A 22,511-nucleotide genomic window follows, 5' to 3' on the forward strand; every position below is an offset into this window, starting at 1 on the left:
ACAGCGCTGGGGGTTATATTACTGTATACAGCGCTAGGGGTTATATTACTGTATACAGTGCTGGGGGGTTATATTACTGTATACAGCACTGGGGGTTATATTACTGTATACAGCGCTGGGGGGTTATATTACTGTATACAGCGCTGGGGGTATATTACTGTATACAGCGCTGGGGGTATATTACTGTATACAGCGCTGGGGGGTTATATTACTATATACAGCACTGGGGGTTATATTACTGTATACAGCACTGGGGGGTTATATTACTGTATACAGCACTGGGGGTTATTACTGTATACAGTGCTGGGGGTTATATTACTGTATACAGCACTGGGGGTTATTAGTGTATACAGCGCTGGGGGAGTTATTACTGTATACAGCGCTGGGGGTTATATTACTGTATACAGCGCTGGGGGTTATTACTGTATACAGCGCTGGGGGTTATATTACTGTATACAGCGCTGGGGGTTATATTACTGTATACAGCGCTGGGGGGTTATATTACTGTATACAGCGCTGGGGGTTATATTACTGTATACAGCGCTGGGGGTTATTACTGTATACAGCGCTGGGGGTTATTACTGTATACAGCGCTGGGGGTTATATTACTGTATACAGCGCTGGGGGTTATTACTGTATACAGTGCTGGGGGTTATATTACTGTATACAGCGCTGGGGGTTATATTACTGTATACAGTGCTGGGGTTATATTACTGTATACAGCGCTGGGGGTTATATTACTGTATACAGCACTGGGGGTTATATTACTGTATACAGCGCTGGGGGGGTTATTACTGTATACAGCGCTGGGGGGTTATTACTGTATACAGTGCTGGGGGTTATATTACTGTATACAGCGCTGGGGGTTATATTACTGTATACAGTGCTGGGGTTATATTACTGTATACAGCGCTGGGGTTATATTACTGTATACAGCGCTGGGGGTTATATTACTGTATACAGCGCTGGGGGGGTTATTACTGTATACAGCGCTGGGGGGTTATATTACTGTATACAGCGCTGGGGGTTATATTACGGTATACAGCGCTGGGGTTATATTACTGTATACAGTGCTGGGGGGTATATTACTGTATACAGCGCTGGGGGTTATATTACTGTATACAGCGCTGGGGGTTATATTACTGTATACAGCGCTGGGGGTTATATTACTGTATACAGCGCTGGGGGTTATATTACTGTATACAGCGCTGGGGGGTTATATTACTGTATACAGCGCTGGGGGTTATATTACTGTATACAGCGCTGGGGGGTTATATTACTGTATACAGCGCTGGGGGTTATATTACTGTATACAGCGCTGGGGTTATATTACTGTATACAGCGCTGGGGGTTATATTACTGTATACAGCGCTGGGGGTTATATTACTGTATACAGTGCTGGGGGTTATATTACTGTATACAGCGCTGGGGGGGTTATATTACTGTATACAGCGCTGGGGGTTATATTACTGTATACAGCGCTGGGGGTTATATTACTGTATACAGCGCTGGGGGGTTATTACTGTATACAGTGCTGGGGGTTATATTACTGTATACAGCGCTGGGGGGTTATATTACTGTATACAGCGCTGGGGGTTATATTACTGTATACAGTGCTGGGGGGTATATTACTGTATACAGCGCTGGGGGTTATATTACTGTATACAGCGCTGGGGGTTATATTACTGTATACAGCGCTGGGGGTTATATTACTGTATACAGCGCTGGGGGGTTATATTACTGTATACAGCGCTGGGGGTTATATTACTGTATACAGCGCTGGGGGGTTATATTACTGTATACAGCGCTGGGGGTTATATTACTGTATACAGCGCTGGGGTTATATTACTGTATACAGCGCTGGGGGTTATATTACTGTATACAGCGCTGGGGGTTATATTACTGTATACAGTGCTGGGGGTTATATTACTGTATACAGCGCTGGGGGGGTTATATTACTGTATACAGCGCTGGGGGTTATATTACTGTATACAGCGCTGGGGGGGTTATTACTGTATACAGCGCTGGGGGGGTTATTACTGTATACAGGCGGGCAAACGCTGATGATATGTAAAAGTATCAAATAATTAAATGTGAAATATGTTTAGACAATAATGCCTTATTTACGCCTTGAAGGATATTTAACCATTACGGGTTATTGATGGAAATGTTTAAAGGACAATTACTGCCTTCAGATAAAGGATTTCTCCGCAGGAGATTTGAAATGCGGCTCGTAATTCAGATTTGACGCGAGGCGCGGGGGAATTGATGCGGAAGCTGTTGCTGTTGTACCGTCAGCATTTTTCTATAGGTGCAGCTGAATTGATTGTTTTTAAAAATGGTTTGACGTGAATGGATGGCATTTTTACGGGCAGTCGATCCGCGTGCGATCAGTTGTCTGTTTTCTGTGAAGGAATTTTAATTATTAAAAAAAAACTCTTTAATTATGGAAACTTTAATAAAAGGAGAAAAAAAAACACAGAATCCTTCAGTTGACAAAAGGCTGTGAAACAATAGAGAAAGAAATGCATTATATAATTTTTTTATTATTTATTTATATAAGTCATGGGGGGGAATAAAAAGAAGAAATTGTTAGAAACATTCCATTAGTTGCCATGGTTATTTCCTTTTCTAATGCTTTTTTTTTTTCACCCAAATTAGTCTTTATACATAACTCTGTTTGGGTTATGTATTACATATATAGGTGATTGTGGAGCAAATTTTGTAAAGTGGTCTTATCACCATGGCAACTTTGGAATTCTCCGACTACCCGAGATCAACAAAATCATTGACTTGGACTGGCCATCTGGGACACCGGGAAAATGCCAGGAGAGGAGGGGGGGCATAGATGCCCACCCTGCTTCCACATAGGATTCCTAGTGATTTTTACCTCCCCAGCCAATGCCCCCCCCAATAAGTTTACTTTTACTTCTTTAACCCTCCCATCTCCTTGAATATGCCATAGGGTTAGAGGGAATGAGTGTGTTTCATGGCGCTCCCGAAATGGTTAGGGTCAAAGTTCAATCTTGCTTCCCCCATCTTGCATTTTCACATTTCAAACAATTGTCTACCAACGCGGGGGTTACTAAATCGCCGAGTTACTGTAGTTTTTTGTTTTTTTTTTAAACTCGGCTGCAATCAAGCAACACAGAGGACTCCGTGGCTGTGAAACTCAAAACGAAAAACCACATGGAACCAGAAATCAACTGAAGAGCGCAAGCAAACCCTGCATTGCAGGTACAGATGAAATGGAAACCACATGGAAAGCGACTGAATATCACACACAATTACTACACGCGCAACTACTACCGAGAAACATACAGATTAACAGAAATGCCTATAAAATGTTTAAAGAAACATCCTTACAATCTACGATTGAACAAAAAAATTGTATGGATGTGTAAGCGTATGATTTTGGAATGGCTGTTTGTGTAAGTAAGGGGTTAGAAAGAGAGTGTGTGTGTACTGTAAGTATATGTATGTGTGTGTGTATGTATGGTTGCTTGTTTGTCTGTATATGTATGTATGTGTGTATGTATGGTTGCTTGTTTGTCTGTATATCTGTGTAGGTTTGTGTGTGCATGTATTTTTGTATGTATTACCCCGTATTGCACCGAAATTATCCCCCTCCATCGCTATACCCAGCATTATTTGCCCTTCATACCCTGATTCCAATTTTTACCTTATCTTCTGTTCCCAGCCTCTCAGTCTGCCTCCAGGTCTGCGGGGGGGTCTTGCCCTGTGTGTCGGCCCGCCAGCGCTGCATATGACACTGACTGGCAGACGCGCGTTTGAGGCGAGATCTGTGGTTCAATCAGCACAGATCTCTGGCTGTGGCCACACACATTTCTGCTACGGGCCGGATGTGGCCTGTGGGACGTAGTTTGGAGACCCCTGCATTAGCCCCAAAGTCTCCAGATTCAGGGCTACAGACTTGGGATTCTCGGCTTCAGCCCCAGTAGCCCTCCCTTAGCAACCCCACCCGTCTATAACCACATTCACCCCCACAAGAAGGTTCAAAATAATATATATATATTTTTCACTGTTATTTAGACAAATTTTTAAAAATCTTTTTCCTCTGTAAAGAAACATTTGCTAACAGAAATCGAATATATTTTTAATCAAAGCCCAAATGTTTCAAGCTTGGAATCCTCATTCTGCCAACACATTTGATACTCACGCAGACTCCGTGTTGCCTGCATACACATCAACACATCTGTCAGCGTGGCAGTGTGCCCGTGTGCACGCCAACGTGGCTGTTCCATCTAGAGAGGTCTGCCAGGGAGCGGGGAATGATGATGGACGGTCAGGTTCACGTTTCCCGAGAACGGAAATGTCTCTTTTACAGAGCTGGATGATCCTTTAATGATGCCCCATGCCAGGGGAAATTTGCCTACACCTGTTGACATCATCCTGCCAAAAAAACAATCGTTTGTCTAGCAATAAACATAGTCGGACGGAGGATACAACTGTGATGGATTTATCTCCTAACAGATTTATTTCTCCCCCAAACAATACAGAGTCACCTACGCAGAAAACAAATAATTGGCGGACGATGACAACGTTGGTCTTCAATCCTACGACATAAGGTGGCTGGGACATCGGCACGAGAGGGACATTCATATTCCGAGATGGTCGATGGACGCCATTTGTGTTGACATTGGCCGTCCTTTGACTTTCCCGAACTTTAGTTTTTTTGAGACACGCGGGATGGGAAGCGTTTCGGGAACAGACTAGTCTTGTTGACATATGACATCATGATGATAAATGCCTTTCCATCTGCTCAGGGTCGGATAAAAACATTTGGAAACAAGGCACATTGATATGAAAGACATAAGCTCTACTTTATTTATCTACAGTCATCTTATCATCGTACATATCCCGATATCCAGTTGGCTTTAGCACAGGGTTAATCTTACAGATGCTGGGTACATTTGAGTCTATTTTTGAAACTATGATATGTAATTTGATTTAAAATAAAAGAAGGAACGTTTCTATCACTCCGGGGTTTTTGAAAGGGCAAGATTTACCATCATAAGAGGACGGAAGGATTTGTATGGGGTAGAAGATGAATGTTCGCTTTCTGGAATAAAATTATTATGATTATTATTATTATTATTATTATTATTATTATTGTTGGGTTGACTCCTCGTTTCCGGTGCTTCTTGCATAGAATGTTACCGTATGTTTGGAGTAAATTCAAGATTCCATTTTGTCGTTCTGGGGTTGATGGGTAGGGTTTAACCCTCAGGGTTGGTATTAATATTTATTATTATGTTCGATAAAATCTTCATTAACCGAGGAGGATTCTACCATATTGAACCATAATTTTCAACCCCAAGGGTCAAACCTCATATAGCAAAGTTACTAATACAGCCATCTCATTCCTCTAATCTCTATGGAGAATAACGATGTATCGCACACCTGCTGTTCTTAAAAGGGTTAGTGGGCCTTCTAGTCTCTCTCAGCGTGTCCGCTGCCCGCGTACCTCCCTATAAAATGTACCATTTAGAGTTAGATGTAATAAAATGTCAGTTAAATATGAAAAATAATTTTAACCCCTTAAGGACAATGGGCGGTCCCTAAACCCATTGAAAACAATGCATTTTGAGCCCGTACATGCATGGGCTTTGTCATTAAGGGGTTAATTTGGTCGTACTATTAATAATGCAATTGCCGGTTCGTTTTCACCCATGTCCGCAAACCTTGGACATCAATATCCATAGCGTTGGAAGTTTTCTACATGACCAAGTATGTGTGCGTTTAAGTCACGTCATAGACATTAACTTTGCTCTAATTTCCTGACCCCCTTATCACTCCGGAATCAATCAGGGCGTACAGAATAACTCTGTCCACATTACTAGGCTGCTACGGAGATCAATTGAGCCATTAACAAGGTGATGGGAGAGTTCTGTGACTCCTTCTATAGTGATATATGATTACTAATGAGCTGAGATACATATGGTATTAATATAAAGAACACCGGAATGATATAAGTATCCATTTATCTTATCATCTTGATAAGGTCCCTCTCTCACACGCTGTTCGTTTCTCCAAGGGTTACTTGTGAATTAGCAAAGAAGTGAATGTTTTCCAGTTGAATCCTGTTCGTTCCTTGAGTTCCGAGCACGGAACGTCCTTTTTTTTTTTTTAAGAACTCTATCTTAAGACGTTCTGCTGTGTAGTGAGAATAGCAATGAACGGTCAGGGTAGGAGGCTGCGAGCTAGGATTGACTCGATGTGTCTAATCTTATAATCCAGTTACTTCTACGTCCTGCAAGCCGAGAGATACAAGGAGATCGTAGATGTCTTTAATTTCTTGGCATCAAGCTTTTCTCAATGTCTCCTGGTGCCTTTCATTTGACTATCAATGTCTCTCCAGAGCCGATGTCTCTCCAGATTCTTTCTGCTACCGTGAGCACCTAAAAAAGTAGAGAATGGTCAACCTCAAGCATTCTTTAGTTAACCCCAAATGCATTGTCTTCAATGGGTTTAGGGACCGCCCATTGTCCTTAAGGGGTTAAAACCTGTAGGTCAGTCTATGAACAGACCTGCAATGGTTTAGAGAAGCAGGACCCATGTCACGTTTTAGTATAACGTCAAAGATACCTGTAGATCGTTTGGTGTAACCTGCTTGAGTAGGACATTTTATCTCTGCTATCGGTCACATGTAACATCTCTTAATGGACTTTCTACAAGCAAAACCTCTCTGATTAAATTGTTACCAATGAAATAAATATTTAAAAGCATTAAAGTAAAAAAAGGTTGTCCTACATATCAGGAACATTGTGAGCAGATAGTATGTGGGAACATCACAAGATGCTGCCTTTATGGCCCCCCCCCCGTGCAGTGTTTTTAATGGCATGGAAGAAATTTAAGGTGCAGTCGGTGTAATTAAAGAAGAATGATGTCTCCTGAGAATTGAGCAATGATTCTATTGAAAACTCATTTGCGCTAAAAGTGTTAAATCAATGCCCAGTGATTATCCAAGAGTGGAGGCTGCCAGGCTTCCATTAACATCTATAAAACCGGGGGATGTATGGTTTAGTATAAGTTGTCGAGTCTAACAAAGTGTCCAACACAACAGGAGTGGCATATATTTGGGTTTTGTTAAATGTTATTAGGGGTTTCCAACTACAGGCCTTGAGGGCAACAAATCAGACATAGTTTTTGGATATCCCAGCTTGATCACAGGCATTTAGAAAACAAACCCAATGTATATATCTATATGTTAAGGATACATACAGTCCGTGGTCTGTCTGTGGCCCTTGAAGCACGAAATTAAAAACCAGTGTACATTAACCATGGAAAAGCCAAACCAATAAAAAGTAAAACGGTATAACGATCTAATACGCCTTTGAAGGAACTTTGTGGGAGCAACTCCAGAGTTCTTTAGGTCAAAGGATGGAATATATAGGTCAGAAATGGTTTGACTGAAGGAAAGATCCAATAATGTATAAACTACTGTCCGTCCATGTATTTTCTTAATAAGATGTAATAAGACATGAGTAGAGTGACATGGTAGGGGAGCAAACACCAAGAAATGGACTGCACATGAAACAAGAGAAAGTTCTATGCCAATGGAGCCATGGAATTCAACCATACGTGGTCATCCTGCTTGGTATCAGGTGGGATTTGGTATCTGTTGGGAGTTAGTGCTTTCCATCCTTGAGGGTGAGCTCTATTTCTACGCAATGTAAGGGGGATCAGAAGAGGAGAGAGGGACAGAGACTTGAGTCTAAATAGGGACGGTCAATCCTCAATTACAATATGTGAAGCACTGCTTATTGTCAAACTGACATTCAGAAAAGTTCCCCAGTCCTATCATCACTTTCTTTCCCAAAGAGCTTACATTTTTTTTCCCCAGTGCAGCTGAAACGATATTCAGAAGCTTGTGTTGATCACAACTCATATTTTCACTTTAACCCCTTAATGACAAAGCCCGTACATGTACGGGCTCAAAATGCATTGTTTTCAATGGGTTTTGGGACCGCCCATTGTCCTTAAGGGGTTAATAACAATTTATTAGCTGGGATAGAAGCTGGAGCATCATAAACATATTTATAGACCTGTGGAATCTTTCCAAAACAGAACAAAAAAGAAAACATAAAAAATAGTTATTATTTTGCCTTTGCTCGAGGATCATAAACCAATCCTTTTAAAAAAAAAAGAAAATCACGTCTTCCTTATATACCTGACAGAACTATACCTTTGGGTACGAAATTCCTGTATTCAAAGCCTAAAAGCTTTGCGCACGCCTAGTCCCCTTGCCGTAATTTCCGATATACACTACGTAATATGTAATATTGTATAATCGGGTTTTATAATAAAATATATCGCTCGTGCATATGACTTTGTGTTTTGTAGAGAGCTGATTGATTGAGAAGTAAGTAATCTTTCTGTTGACAGCTTAAATATAAAGCTTTATTAGCCGTACCCAGAATATATGGTAATTTCCAGACCCGCACTGTGTAATTCCACTTTCTCCGCAGTGTGTAAACAACACAAGCTTATGGAAAAGCGGTAACTTTGTAACATTTTGATATGCTTGGAATGAGTGGCATCTCCACAGTGACACCTAGTGGTCAAACGAATTAACACAGCAAGCCCATGGCTGGGAATGAAAGGCCGGGGAGGGGAGGGTACATAGGGTCAAGGAAATGGTAGTTTTGTGCAAACATTACAGCTTATAAATAAGTAAAATGATGTTTATTTCATAAGCCAGATGTTGTTAACAAGAGCAAGCAGACCATGCGCCGTGTCTCTGGTGCCCGTTTTAAATAGGCATTTCTCAAACTACATTTAGAAAGAAAGTAAAGTTTTGAGGACTTCAACATTGACAATGGGGGGACAATAAAGAGCCGTTCTTTCCTTGAGCCCCAAACATTTTGCATGATTAAAGTCCACGTAGGTTTTATTCACCCTAAGCAGCTGTCATGCATATAATGCATTTTTACTTAATTTATTAAATAGATGCTGGGCTCCTGTTCATCATTTTATCCTTAGGACATATTCTGGCCATGAGGATGACAGTCCTTGTGCTGCAAACTGGGAGTCTGCACCTGGCCCCCGAATAAGAAATGTCTCTCCTGCTACACAACTATCTTTTACATTTTCCTTCTGGAAATGTTTCTTTCCCTTTTTCACAAAAAAGATATAAACTCACAAAAGGCAGCTGCTTAACAGCCTGCCGTAAAATATGTGGCATCAAGAACGTCTCAAGCTTCAGCTCACTTGTTCCGTTACAGAGGAAAAATCTCCTTCAACATATTAGTCAGACCCAGACCACAAGAGCAGCCCAGAACCAAAATGCAAGGCAAGTTTCCTCTGCAGGAGACAATCAACAACCCCAGACGTCTATTCCCACCTTCAAAGGACTCACCAACAGGACCCAATAGACATCCCTCTAGGCACAAGGGAACAATGTCCATGCAGTTGGAATGGACCCCAAGAGATCCTCGAAGAGTATTGTAAGCTTGCGAGCCGGGCTCTCTCCACCGGTTTTTCTTAGTCTGTCAATTCTAGTCTTGTCAGACCCCTTGAATATATGTATTGTATTAAGCGCTGCATAAATTGGTGGTGCTATATAAATAAAAGTTAATAATAATAATAAAGTAACTTACAAAAAACTGCAGCCAATTAATAGTCTGCAGTATGGTGCGTCCTGGCTCCAGAGAGTCTCAAGAAGTAGCTCAATTGTCTCATTACACAGGAAAAATCTCCATCTGATCCTTCCTACAAGGGTACTCCGAAACCTCAAACCTGTTTTGCATTGTATTTGACTCTTTGGGGGGCTCTTGGTGTCCACCCCAGGTGTAAAGGTGAGTCCAGATGTGGACCTCCTTGCTCTCTTATGCCCAGATAGAAGGATAGTAACTGGACCTCATTGATGAGGTCCGCGAAGGCAAAACATGGATATCTGGGGTGGTGATCTCCTTAATGCTGGGATCATTTGCCTGACGTTTCTGTTCCGGGATGCTCTTCAGACTGATACGGGATAAGGGAGCTAACATGTAAGATGCTCCTGCTTGGGGAGTCACATAGGATAGATGCCTATTCTCGGTCATAATACTCCTTTCATATAAGACTGCATCTAAAATCGTATGCAGTCGACTGTCACAAAAAGAGAAGGTGGGAGCTCCTACCATGAATGTCGCTGGAAGTTCAGAGGGTTAAACTTTGCCTTTATCTGGCATTTTGTGTAACATTATTTTCTGCAATGTTCTGTATTCTCGTGGCTGCTGATAGATTTCTGCAGAGCAAAATCTGCATTAATAGCCAAAAGTTCTAAAACTGCAATAAATTACAGAACTCACGGTAATTTCATTGTAGAATAACAGCAGACTCCATGTCTGAACGTATATTGGAATCATGATATACCTACAAGAAGCATTGTTACACCGGGGTTAGTTTAATGTAACAAAATAAGACAGTTGCTATAGAGCCATAGCTGCCAGCAGCTTCAAATTAGCTGCACAAGTCCCAACAGAGGTTTAGCCAGCTGTGCCCAGAGAATTTCTCCTTTTCTAGGACTCTCAACAGGAGAGAAAATATATATATGGCACTTACTTGAAAAAGAATCTGCAACCCTGCTGCTGCAGCGTCTGACTATTTTTGCCACTAAGCAATTTTTGTTCACGGGGTGGAAAGGGTTTCCCCCAAACATGCGCTGGAGCTGAGTTTATGTCCTGCACAGAAAATTGCCGGAAGGCAGAGAAAGGGGCAAATTAATACGTCTCGCGGCCACCTCCACACCTTACCTCTGGGGATCTGGCGCCCAGAACAGGTCACGCATCCTCATACAAACTAATGCTTCTTACAGCATCGCTCAGGAGTGAGAATGATGTCATCAGCTAGCGCACTAATGCTATGACCATATAACCAAACACCAAACAGACACCATGGAGCTGGGTTATTCCAGTGCCCCAGTGGTGGCATTACCCAACATTACCCTTTGTTGCCTCCAGCGTATCCTACATTTTCCAGGCCAGATCCATGTCTGTCCATTGTTCCTGGACCTAATCCACCGGCCTCAAGCTTTGGCCCGCCTGACCACTCTTTCTTCTCTAAATTTACACCACTTGATGTTGGGTTAAAAGGTGGTGGGAAGGCCCTCCACTAAGGGGGTAGCGGAGGCATTATTAACCACTAATCTACAATCACCAGACGAGCCAGAAGACTCGTTTTTCCCATAGAAATGTTGTAGTGCTGCCACCACTGCAAGGGATTCTGGGTAGACGTGTCCCGGGACAGAGGAGCAGAACCCAGATCACTGCTGGTGGACATTCACAGCATGGGTCATCTCACAGGTCTATAGGGTTACGGTAGAAACACCGGACACATTTTATTTCATTACATAAAGGAAGCATTTCACCCAAGGGGGGGGGGCGTTATTTTTGAGAATTATTCTAATAATGTGTTCTGGATTCACTTTGCCGTCGGAAACAAGTTTGCTAAGTGTGATCGTTTAATTGATTAGAATAAATTTGCTTGGAAGTTATTCAACATAAAGTTCCGTTTTTTGAAGCTGAAGAATGCTTGAAATGAGATATTTTGTTGCCAAGCTCTGCGGGTCTGGTGATTAGATGATCGCGCTGCCCCCACATACCCCGCTGGAGATAGAAGAACACAACTTAATTATTCACACGGATTCTATAAAATGGGAAGACACCTTTGACAAAGAAAACTCATTTTCCCATTGTGTCGGTGAACGTCGCCTATATTTTTCCTTATACTGCAGCTTAACAGCCCCTGCACTAAAAATATGTTGGGAAAGATCTCACCGGAGCGCTTTCTACTTTACTGAACGGGTGGCTCTCTCCCAGCAGAAGCCGATGAGGCTTTACATTGGGAAAAATGGGCAGTTGACAGTTTTTGTTGCCCACCTGATGGCAAGAAAGATGTAAAAGTTTGTTTTTCTTACTCATTCTGACAATAAAAGGGAACGGTGACATCATAGCATCTCGCAAAGCTAAATTCACACCTCTCGTTTGTAGAGTTTATTTGTTAATCTTTGCCATTCTATTGTTTAGAGGTTTACCTATGAGCTCCGGGATACGACATATCCCAGCAATCAGCATCGCTTGCTGGCAGCATCGGGAGACAGCGATGAGAAGCAAGGTCAGGAGAAAGGTAAGTGATAGGGAGAGAGAGAATAGATAGAAAAAAGGAGAGATAATGAGGAGGAGAAAGAAAAAAGAAAAAGGGGAGAGAGAGAGAGAAGGGGAGAAGGGGGAAGATAGTAAGAAGGGGGAGATAATGAGAAAGAAGAGGGATGGGGGAAAAGGGGAAACAATATTGAAAAAGAGGATTTAATATGAATAAGGGGGAGATGGGGGAGAAAGGGGAGAGATATAGAGAAAAAGGAGAGATGAGACAAAGAAAGAGGAGAGAGACAGAGAATGGCTGAGGGGTTTTGGACGATACCCCTGCTGTTGAGTGCTATGGGGGGGATCATTAGCCTGCAACAGACAAATACTTTTGCACACTGAGAATTTTGCCCTTCCATTCGCTGGCTCCTGCGGAGATCTCCTGGCTTCCTCTTCGTTTGAGAAGCAGGTCGGGAATCCACCGGCACCTTGATCTACTTAACACCCATTTGGGTAGCAATTAGGAAGCAGGTCGAGACTCCGTTGGAAGCCTCATCCATCCAACACTCCAGAAAGTTTAGACACTGGAAGGCAAAACGCGATCCAATGACCGGCGGACATCTTTGGATCATAAAGAACTATCTGCTGAGTCAGCAGGATGAACATTTTCACTGAAAATATGTTGACCTTCAATATACTTGAATTCATTAACGAGCTCATCTTATCGGTGGCTCCTTCCAGAGTAAATTTACCCAGTTCAGCTATAATTCAATTTCTAAATCCTCGATCCCAACGTCTGAAATTCCATAATGCGCTTTGTTTGCGCTAGAAGGAAAAACTCATTGCGTATTCTTGGTGAGATCTCACATTGTTGGGACAAGTGTTTCTTTTTTTCCATTAATATTCAATTTCATGATAATAACTCGTTTGCTTTTGCATTTTGTATTGGATATTTATTTTACGAATAATATGTTTATCAAGCTATCCCTTAATTTATTAAAATCAATTCATTTCCCCCCTTTTTAATCATTATTTTTTTTTTCTTAGTATATTTGATTAAATTAGCTTAATTTGAAAAATAAAAGCTATTTGTATCAGAACTGACTCGAGATGATCCTGTTTTCCATAATTGTGTATAAAATTCCAAACTGTAAGCATAAAAAAATTGCTAAAATGCATAATAAAATATTCTTCATTAGTTCAATCACATTAAAATTTGAAAACCTAGATGTGCGAAATTTAGTTTTTCTTACAGGAAACAGAAACACACAAAAAAAAGGTTTATATTCTAAAAAATTTCAGTGTGGGTAAAAAAATAAATCCCTACAATCCCATAGTGCTCTAGAACAAAATAACACATGAAAGCGACACTACAGCCATTACTTGCCACTGACTGGTTGCGTCGAGCAGCCAATCAGTGTCAAGGATCAAGAAATCACAAAAGAGGGGGGGGCAGCTGCAGCGCTGCAGCTTCTACATCCGGTAACTTCTTGATTTTTATATTCATATTTCAGATTTAAGCACTCCAGTAAAATGTCAAAGCAAGAAGGATCGCGCAAGCTTACAATCTAAAGCATTCCGTCTAAAGTATCCACAAATCTATCTTACCCCTTTTTAGTAATTCCGCTCCCGTTCCGTTATTGACTCGCTATAACGACTGTCGGCTTCCATTTCTGGATAATTACGTGCTTTATAGACACGTTAACGGTATACGTGAAATTAAAGATGTGTCATCTCGATATCGAGCAGGGTGAGTTCCCTCTTGAAGAATGTCCTGGCGTAAATGTTGTTCCAGAATACAGCCGGGTATCTCGCAATAGAGTGCGTAATCAGGATGAAATACGGACGCCAAGACAGTTAATAATAATAAAAAGTAAAGTATCGGTGTAGCCGGGTGAGCTATGGATTTGGAAGAGAAGGTAAGATGATGTTTGCAGTAACAACTCTCATAAATTGTGTGTCGGCTCGCACCGAGGTGTTCGGTAAGAAGGATATAATAAGGATCTGAGATTGATGGCGAAATATATTAGCATTATAACTGGGGAAAGGCAGGCTAAAAAAAGTTTGGCTTTGGTTTTAGGGAAAGAAAAATATCACAAAAAAGGAGAGGGAAAAAAAGCTGTCAAATTAATAGCTACTTTCACACCAACTGGCGGGGGGGGGGGATCCTTAAGAGATTACGTGTTCTGGTTAATGCAATTGAACATTTAAAATTGATTATAATTCCAAGATTGTTAAAAATATACATATATTTAAGGAGAAGAACCAAAAACACCGGTTTCAATGCACAGTGAGAGTATTTAATGTGATATATATTTTGTTTTCATAATGTTTCAGGTCTAGATGTATATAGGTGCCGAGGGTGCCCTGTGCCCTGTACCCGACCACCTAGATGGGAGCGGTGATTCCAGGGACCAGTGATCACAACTTAGGATTTCATAAAGGTTGTAAGAATGAAGGACACAGCGCTGTATGATGTCATATTGCAGACCTCCACAAACATTGCACAGGGAACATTAGGGAAAATATATATATATGATGAAATATTTTCACTCATGTTTATTCCTCTTCTGTGAAATTGTACAAGTGAAAGAGTCACATTATACCCACACATTCATTCACCGGGTGCACCTTCCAGTGCACTTTTGCAAAAGGGTGGAGCCTCTGGGCATACCCATTCTCCTGATTGGAGGAACAACAGAGATGTTTCCCACATGGCTCCACCTTTTTTTGGAAGTGCACCGACAGCCCATAATAGTGAAGAAAGATTTGCAGAGAAAGAGAAGCATTGCTGCCCCTCTCTTTCTAGACAAATCTATCTCCATAATTAAATCAATTATTAAAAAGGAAGGTAGGGAGACACTAAGAGAGAGCAGGAATGAGAGTGTGAAAGAGTGAGTGAGAGTGTGCAAGAATGTCAGTGTGAAAGAGCACGAGCGAGTGAATGTGATTAAATTAAAACTGGAATGAAAAAATGGAAAAACACATTATTTTATATTTTATTTTCTCACCTATCCAAAAAGTCAGGTTATGCAGGTGCGGGGACTGCTCTGTAGAAGCAGACGGGTGGGATTGCCTCGTTACAACGTAGCAGCAGGGGATTGTCACAGTGATGTCACAGTCTTGCAGTATGATGCGTAACAAATGCTTGTTGTGAATATAAATAAATATATATATATATGTGATGCGGTGCCCTTGTACCTGTCTGATGTGTCTTTATGTAATGACAGCTTCTCAAGGAACTGACAGCTGGGAAGGGAAACGTAACCAGCCCGGGGGTCTTTTATGTTATTAGGCTGCTAATGATGTGTTGGACGGGGCTGAAGAGTGAAGTCTTGTAAACCTGAACCAATCTCTCCACTAAACCTTACACTCATTTTACAGAATAAAACCCGAATCCTCATTTTTTTTTTCCTGCCGTCATGCATCATTTTTTATTTTGTTTCTCTTGATATTAATCTTCCCTCTGCCCATCCCAAGCATTCTGACGGCCGTCAGGAGCCGCTGCCAGGTACAGTTCATTATGTCTTCTAATTACTAGCAGCATCGTATTCATTTTCATTCACCGGGGAGGAATATCGCTGAGTCTCTGCCTGTCTACGCAGGTAAGAACAATTCATTTCCGACATAAACGATCAGTCCGCCACTCAGCAAAATCCACTGCAAGGTGGCTGTTGGCAACCTGCTTATTGCCTCGATCATATTGTAATAAACAGTTCGTCGAAAATTGGCATTGTAGCCGCAAAAAAAGGCACAAAATATATGTCTGTTCCGCGGGGTGGAATATTATTCCGGCCTCCCAGAGCCTCTGACTCTACAGTTTAAAAAAAAAATATTATGAATAATATAAATATGTTGTGTTAAATAAATGTACATATTTTATTCTTTGTATATTATTAATTCTTCAATTTAACCAATTAAATAATTTTTTGTTACAGATTAATAATATCTAATTAAAGTTGCCATTCCATGGACTATGTTGAATTTAACCCTTTTTTTTCCCATCGGCCAAAAAGTAGACACAAAAACTTTGATTTCCGGGAATAAAATATTAGTAATACATCATAGTTGTAAGACTGAAGGGTCCAGAAGGGTGTATTGGAGGGGCAATTGTTTAGTAGGCTGTCACCTTACACATATATTGCTGGATGGGCCCATCTGCCTACTACCCAGGGTATTTTTCACCCACCATTTTTTTTACCAACACTTGGGGAGGGCTGCCGACGGGGGCGGAAGGGGCTGCTCTGATTTGAATATTTGGGGCTATTACCTAAAGCCTTGAATGTGTTTGATTTGATACGCCACAGAGCATCTAGAGTTAAAGATACCTTTAATTATGTAACGTATCACGATAAACTAAAGCACATGGCCAATTAATTGGTTTGGCCTATAGGTTCTCCCCATCCTGTTCCTAATTTGGGAGGCGGCATTTTGTTTAAGATCAACCCTGATTGGTGTATATTGTGCACATTGGTTAGTTAGTTAGTTAGTTAATTAGTTAGTAAATGAGCCTTCCTACATTTAACTCCCCCTGGCTGCTTCTATCTGAACAGGGATGTAATGGAAGCTCAGCTCCTATTGACTTTAATGAAGAGCGCTACTGAGCATGTGCAGGAAGTGTGGTTCCGGAGTACACTTCCTGCTTTCAGTAGAGGCAGCTGGGGGAGGGGCTTAATAAGACAGGAGTCTCATTTTCTAAATCCAGTAATTAAAGAGTGCTTGCACCAAAATGCATTAAAAATGGACATCAAGGAGCATTTCATTTAAAAAATATATAACTTTGGGCATCAGACTGTTTGTTCAGCCCAAGTTAGGAAGTTTAAATCAAGGAGCCAAGATGAAACAGTCTTTTTCTGGTTAGAAAATGAATCCTCGCTGAGCGTCGATAAATGTATCTAATTTTATACCGAGCGGCGGATACGAGCTTTGTTAAACCCAAAGGTTGCATCTTTTAAATTACTCTGGTGTATCGACAAGAAGGGGGGGGGGGGCGCGTTAAATATTTCATTAGGAATCACAATTAAACATTCATTTTGATTTTGCAATTAATCTATAATGCATTTATCTATACTCATGAATTTTAATCATTTATCATATTTGATTCCGCTGTAGAATGTCGAGTCAACGAACGTTCCTACGTTTTTTGTACACTAGGTCTTGGCTTTTAATTCAGTTAATTATAATTCCTTCCATAATCTCTCATGGTTTATTATTTTTTTTTATATATTCATTTTCTACACCCAATCTCATTATGGAATAAACCATCTCTGATCGTTAAATGATACCAAACAACCCACATAGAAGAATTTTAATTAATATAATAGGCAGGTCACTACGTTTTATAATCATAAATTAAATGACATTAAGAAAGGCAACATAATTTAAGGTGGATCTGTCACTTTTCCTAAGTTTACCATTTTAAAGCTCTTTTCATGTTATCGGTAGCCATGTGAGCAGCCTTCTTAACTACTTTTTATCCGGATCTCTGTGATTTTTACTCCCAAATAAGTTATCTCTGCTCTATTGTTAAGTTGCTGATTGTTGTTGATTGGTTCAAGCAGCCTTTGTAATGGTGGGGGAGGGGCAGGACAGGAAGCTGTCTAACTTTTTGGTGTTCTTACCAGTCCAATCCAAGTGAGTGCTTGAGTGAACTATCAGCTCAGCACTACAATGGTGAGCGCCAAGGTCGACCAAACCTTCTGAAATGAATGAGCCTAATCTCACAGTAGCTTGTGCATAGTGCGAACCGGCTTTATGAAGGGTTAATTTTCTGCGTATTTCCCTTTCAAGTGTCCATGAGCAACCCCCAATTTTAGCTCCTGCATCAGGATAAAAGACTTGAGACCCCTTGCAGGCTGATCACAGGTACTGCGATCAGCCATGCAGGGCAATGAAGTCCTGTAAATATAAAATATAAAATATTTAAAAAGCATTAAAAAAAATATATATATATATATATTTAACAAAATAAAAAAATATAAAAATAGTTAAAGAGTTAAAATGTGATACAATTTAAAAACAATTAGGATTCCAGTGATGTCACAATGACATCATAAGGGGAACCATCATGTTCCAAGAAACTGTCAAACAAAAGACAACAAAATGTAAAAAAATAAAAAAAATATAAAAACATACATATAAAAAAAAATCCTTTCTTGCCCCCAAAGTACAAAAATAAGAAAAACTATCGTAGCATATAAGGGGGCATTTAGTATTTCTAAACTCAAGATAAATGTTCGAATAAACTTAGCAGGTTTTTTCATTAGCTTTTGTAGATGAATAAGATTTTTTCAATTTTGCACCATATTTTTTTTTATATATATAAAAAATATATATATATATAATTTGTGTGGGTACAGTAAATGAGAAAGAAGAAAAATACAGCTAAATACAAATACCGCAGAAATGTTAAAAAAGCCATTGCCATGAAGGGTACAAACTGTGGAGAAAAAAAGCGTCCGATCATGCAGGGGTTAATATCTCTCACATCTTTTTATTAACTATTGTAATTAACCGATGATAGGAAATGGCTTTAGAGCAACATTAATACGGAGAGACATTTACCCGGGGTAATTAATTGGGATGTCACTGTAATTATGTCTTCAATATCATATTATTTAATGTATTCAATTATTATTTTTTCATTTATTCATTTATTAAACATAATATGGTGTTTTCACCTTGATTTAAAATCCTAATTATTGAAATTGTTTTCTAAGGGGAAAAAAAAGCCTGTGATTGTCTTGGACAGACTCTTATCTCAGTTGGAGAACTAAATAAAAAGACACAAGATACATTCAATTAACCGGGTTAATACATGATAAGTTGATGGATTCCATCTGAAGACGAGACCTCCGAGCTCCTGAAAGCCTGCGCAGGCCAATAAAATGGATCATCTTCGACTAAAAACTCAATAAGTCCTTGGATCTCTACTGTTATCTCTTTTTTCTTCCTATACACTGCGAATACGCTATATGATACGTCTTACTCCTCGGTGACAGTCTGTTTTTTCATGTGTTGATATTTGGACTTTTATAGTTAATAACATAATAAAAAAATAAATATATTCTGTATATCCGAGGATTTGGGACAGTAATCGATTTTTGAATCTGAATCAAATTACCGATGCTTCCCAGTTTTTATTATTTTCTTTATTATTTTCAACAGTGTTTGTTTACCCGTTTTTCTTTTTTTTTTTTTTCTTTTCTTTTGCGTTCAATCTTTTTTTTCTTTTTCTTTTTTCAGCTGCAACAACCTATTAATAATAAGGGAATGGGGCAAAAAGTTACAGGCAGGAAAACACATTAGGACAATAAAAATAGTAGCATTAATCAAAACATTGCCATCTGATAAAATAAGGAACGTGCGATTGTTGTCTTGCATCTAAATTAGAGTTAGTAGACCAAACAAAAAGCAGGTATAATTAAAGGTACCGTTTACTATGCCATGCAGCCCCACCAATGATGAATGAATATTACAATAACTTTAAGTACTTAAGTATGCATTCTTTAACCTGTATGGAAAAAAGTACTTACTTTTAGGAGAAGCTGCAGCTCCAGAGCTGCAGTTCACTTCCATCCCCATGGTCTGATTTTTACACCAGGTTGTAGCTACTAGTTAAACCCTGGCTCTGTTCCCCTTTGGTTCCACGCGTGAAATAAACCTTTAGGAAAAATCTGGACTTATTTAACTTAGATGCCCTTATTGAAACTACCCAGGGCAACAACTTTTTTTCTTTCTTGCAAGCCACCTACTGGGTCAGATTGAATGGGCTCATGTTTTTTGTACTTGTCTTATGAACTTCAGACCACTGGAATTCTGTCAGTTTTCATTCATCCTACTTAACTTTACAACATTGTAGCAAGTTGAGCAATAACATTCTTTCTGTGTGTCTTTCGCCAATGACAACGGATAGAATCGCCTTGGCACTATAGACAAGTCAGGAATGACTCTCTTAGCGAATGTAGTAAAAAAAAAAAAATCTTTATTAACCCTTGCAATGCTGGCAGCAGAAAAAAAGAGAACATGAAACAGAGATAAGCGAAGACCGGTATGACATAAATGTTGCCAGATTAAAAGGCTTAAATGACCAAAGATCCGTCTACAAATTACTAAACTTTTTTTTATCGTCCCTAAAATCTGTATGAATTTAGCTGCACTCATTATTTTCTGCCATTCGGTGTCTAAATTCAGTGCTTGAGGAGCTGAAACCAGACAGGTGATTGAGTCACAAACCATGTGTGGTTCGCCTTTGTTGAAGGTTTAGACCCACTGCCACAGGTGGCTACTAGAAGACAAATGATAGTTGTTCACCTTGACTGGATCCTTTCCGTGTTTCCTTTTCGGCTTTGTTTATTTCTTTTTCTTTTTTGTTTTGTGTTTTTTTTATTTTACTTTCTCTTTTTGTAACGGCTATAGAACAGGATTACTCAGAATAGCGGTAACCGAATGCGTTAGTTATATGTTTCTATCACAGGCAGACAGAAAGAATAACAACTTTACCCAAAATGCTGACGAAATTGCGCCTCTTCTTTTGAGTTACATTGTAGCCGTTTTCTGTCCTCCTGATTCAGCATCAGTGTCCACATACAGAACAGACAGCGGGAAGGAGAATGGATATTTATACAAGCTTCGGAGCTCAAACTGTGATTTATTACATGCCCGTTTGGTCTTCTGCTCATTCCAAATCATTTTTTATTAAACTGATCTTTCTCTGGCATGCGGATCAATAGTTTATTTAAAAACTAAAACATTGGCTGTGGATGAATACTTTGTAAACAGCTGCGGTGACAAAGGAGAGAATGAAATCCCACGATGGCCATGGAGAATGCGAGATGCGAATAGAATATCCCTTGAAGGTCACCGGAATGGTGATGTATGGGCACTGCATCTATATGGTAACAATGGTGGTATAGACACGCGGTACATCGCACGGGGCTGCAGCTAAAGGAGAACTCCCAACAACAGCTTTTATTACTAGTATAAGATATATTGCTGCATATCAGCCATTTGTATGAGCGCTCGCTCTGTTATCTGAGCCAAATATACTACAAATATACTATAAAAGACAAACACTAGGCTTATGCATTCGGATTTGTATGAATTGTAAATGTACAGAACTCTGAGATTCATACAATCAATACAGCCAAAAATTGGGGGTTATATTACTGTATACAGTGCTGGGGGGTTATATTACTGTATACAGCGCTGGGGGTTATATTACTGTATACAGCGCTGGGGTTATATTACTGTATACAGCGCTGGGGGTTATATTACTGTATACAGCGCTGGAGGTTATATTACTGTATACAGTGCTGGGGGTTATATTACTGTATACAGTGCTGGGGGTTATATTACTGTATACAGTGCTGGGGGGTTATATTACTGTATACAGCGCTGGGGGTTATATTACTGTATACAGCGCTGGGGGTTATATTACTGTATACAGCGCTGGGGGTTATATTACTGTATACAGCGCTGGGGGTTATATTACTGTATACAGCGCTGGGGGTATATTACTGTATACAGCGCTGGGGGTTATATTACTGTATACAGCGCTGGGGGGTTATATTACTGTATACAGCGCTGGGGGTTATTACTGTATACAGCGCTGGGGGTTATATTACTGTATACAGCGCTGGGGGTTATATTACTGTATACAGCACTGGGGGTTGTATTACTGTATACAGCGCTGGGGGTTATATTACTGTATACAGCGCTGGGGGTTATATTACTGTATACAGCGCTGGGGGTTATATTACTGTATACAGCGCTGGGGTTATATTACTGTATACAGCGCTGGGGGTTATATTACTGTATACAGCGCTGGAGGTTATATTACTGTATACAGTGCTGGGGGTTATATTACTGTATACAGTGCTGGGGGGTTATATTACTGTATACAGCGCTGGGGGTTATATTACTGTATACAGCGCTGGGGGTTATATTACTGTATACAGCGCTGGGGGTTATATTACTGTATACAGCGCTGGGGGTTATATTACTGTATACAGCGCTGGGGGTATATTACTGTATACAGCGCTGGGGGTTATATTACTGTATACAGCGCTGGGGGGTTATATTACTGTATACAGCGCTGGGGGTTATTACTGTATACAGCGCTGGGGGTTATATTACTGTATACAGCGCTGGGGGTTATATTACTGTATACAGCACTGGGGGTTGTATTACTGTATACAGCGCTGGGGGTTATATTACTGTATACAGCGCTGGGGGTTATATTACTGTATACAGCGCTGGGGGTTATATTACTGTATACAGTGCTGGGGGGTTATATTACTGTATACAGCGCTGGGGGTTATATTACTGTATACAGCGCTGGGGGGTTATATTACCGTATACAGCGCTGTGGGTTATTACTGTATACAGTGCTGGGGGGTTATATTACTGTATACAGCGCTG

This window comes from Spea bombifrons, chromosome 11, assembly GCF_027358695.1.
Source record: "Spea bombifrons isolate aSpeBom1 chromosome 11, aSpeBom1.2.pri, whole genome shotgun sequence".
Classification (NCBI taxonomy): Eukaryota; Metazoa; Chordata; class Amphibia; order Anura; family Pelobatidae; genus Spea; species Spea bombifrons.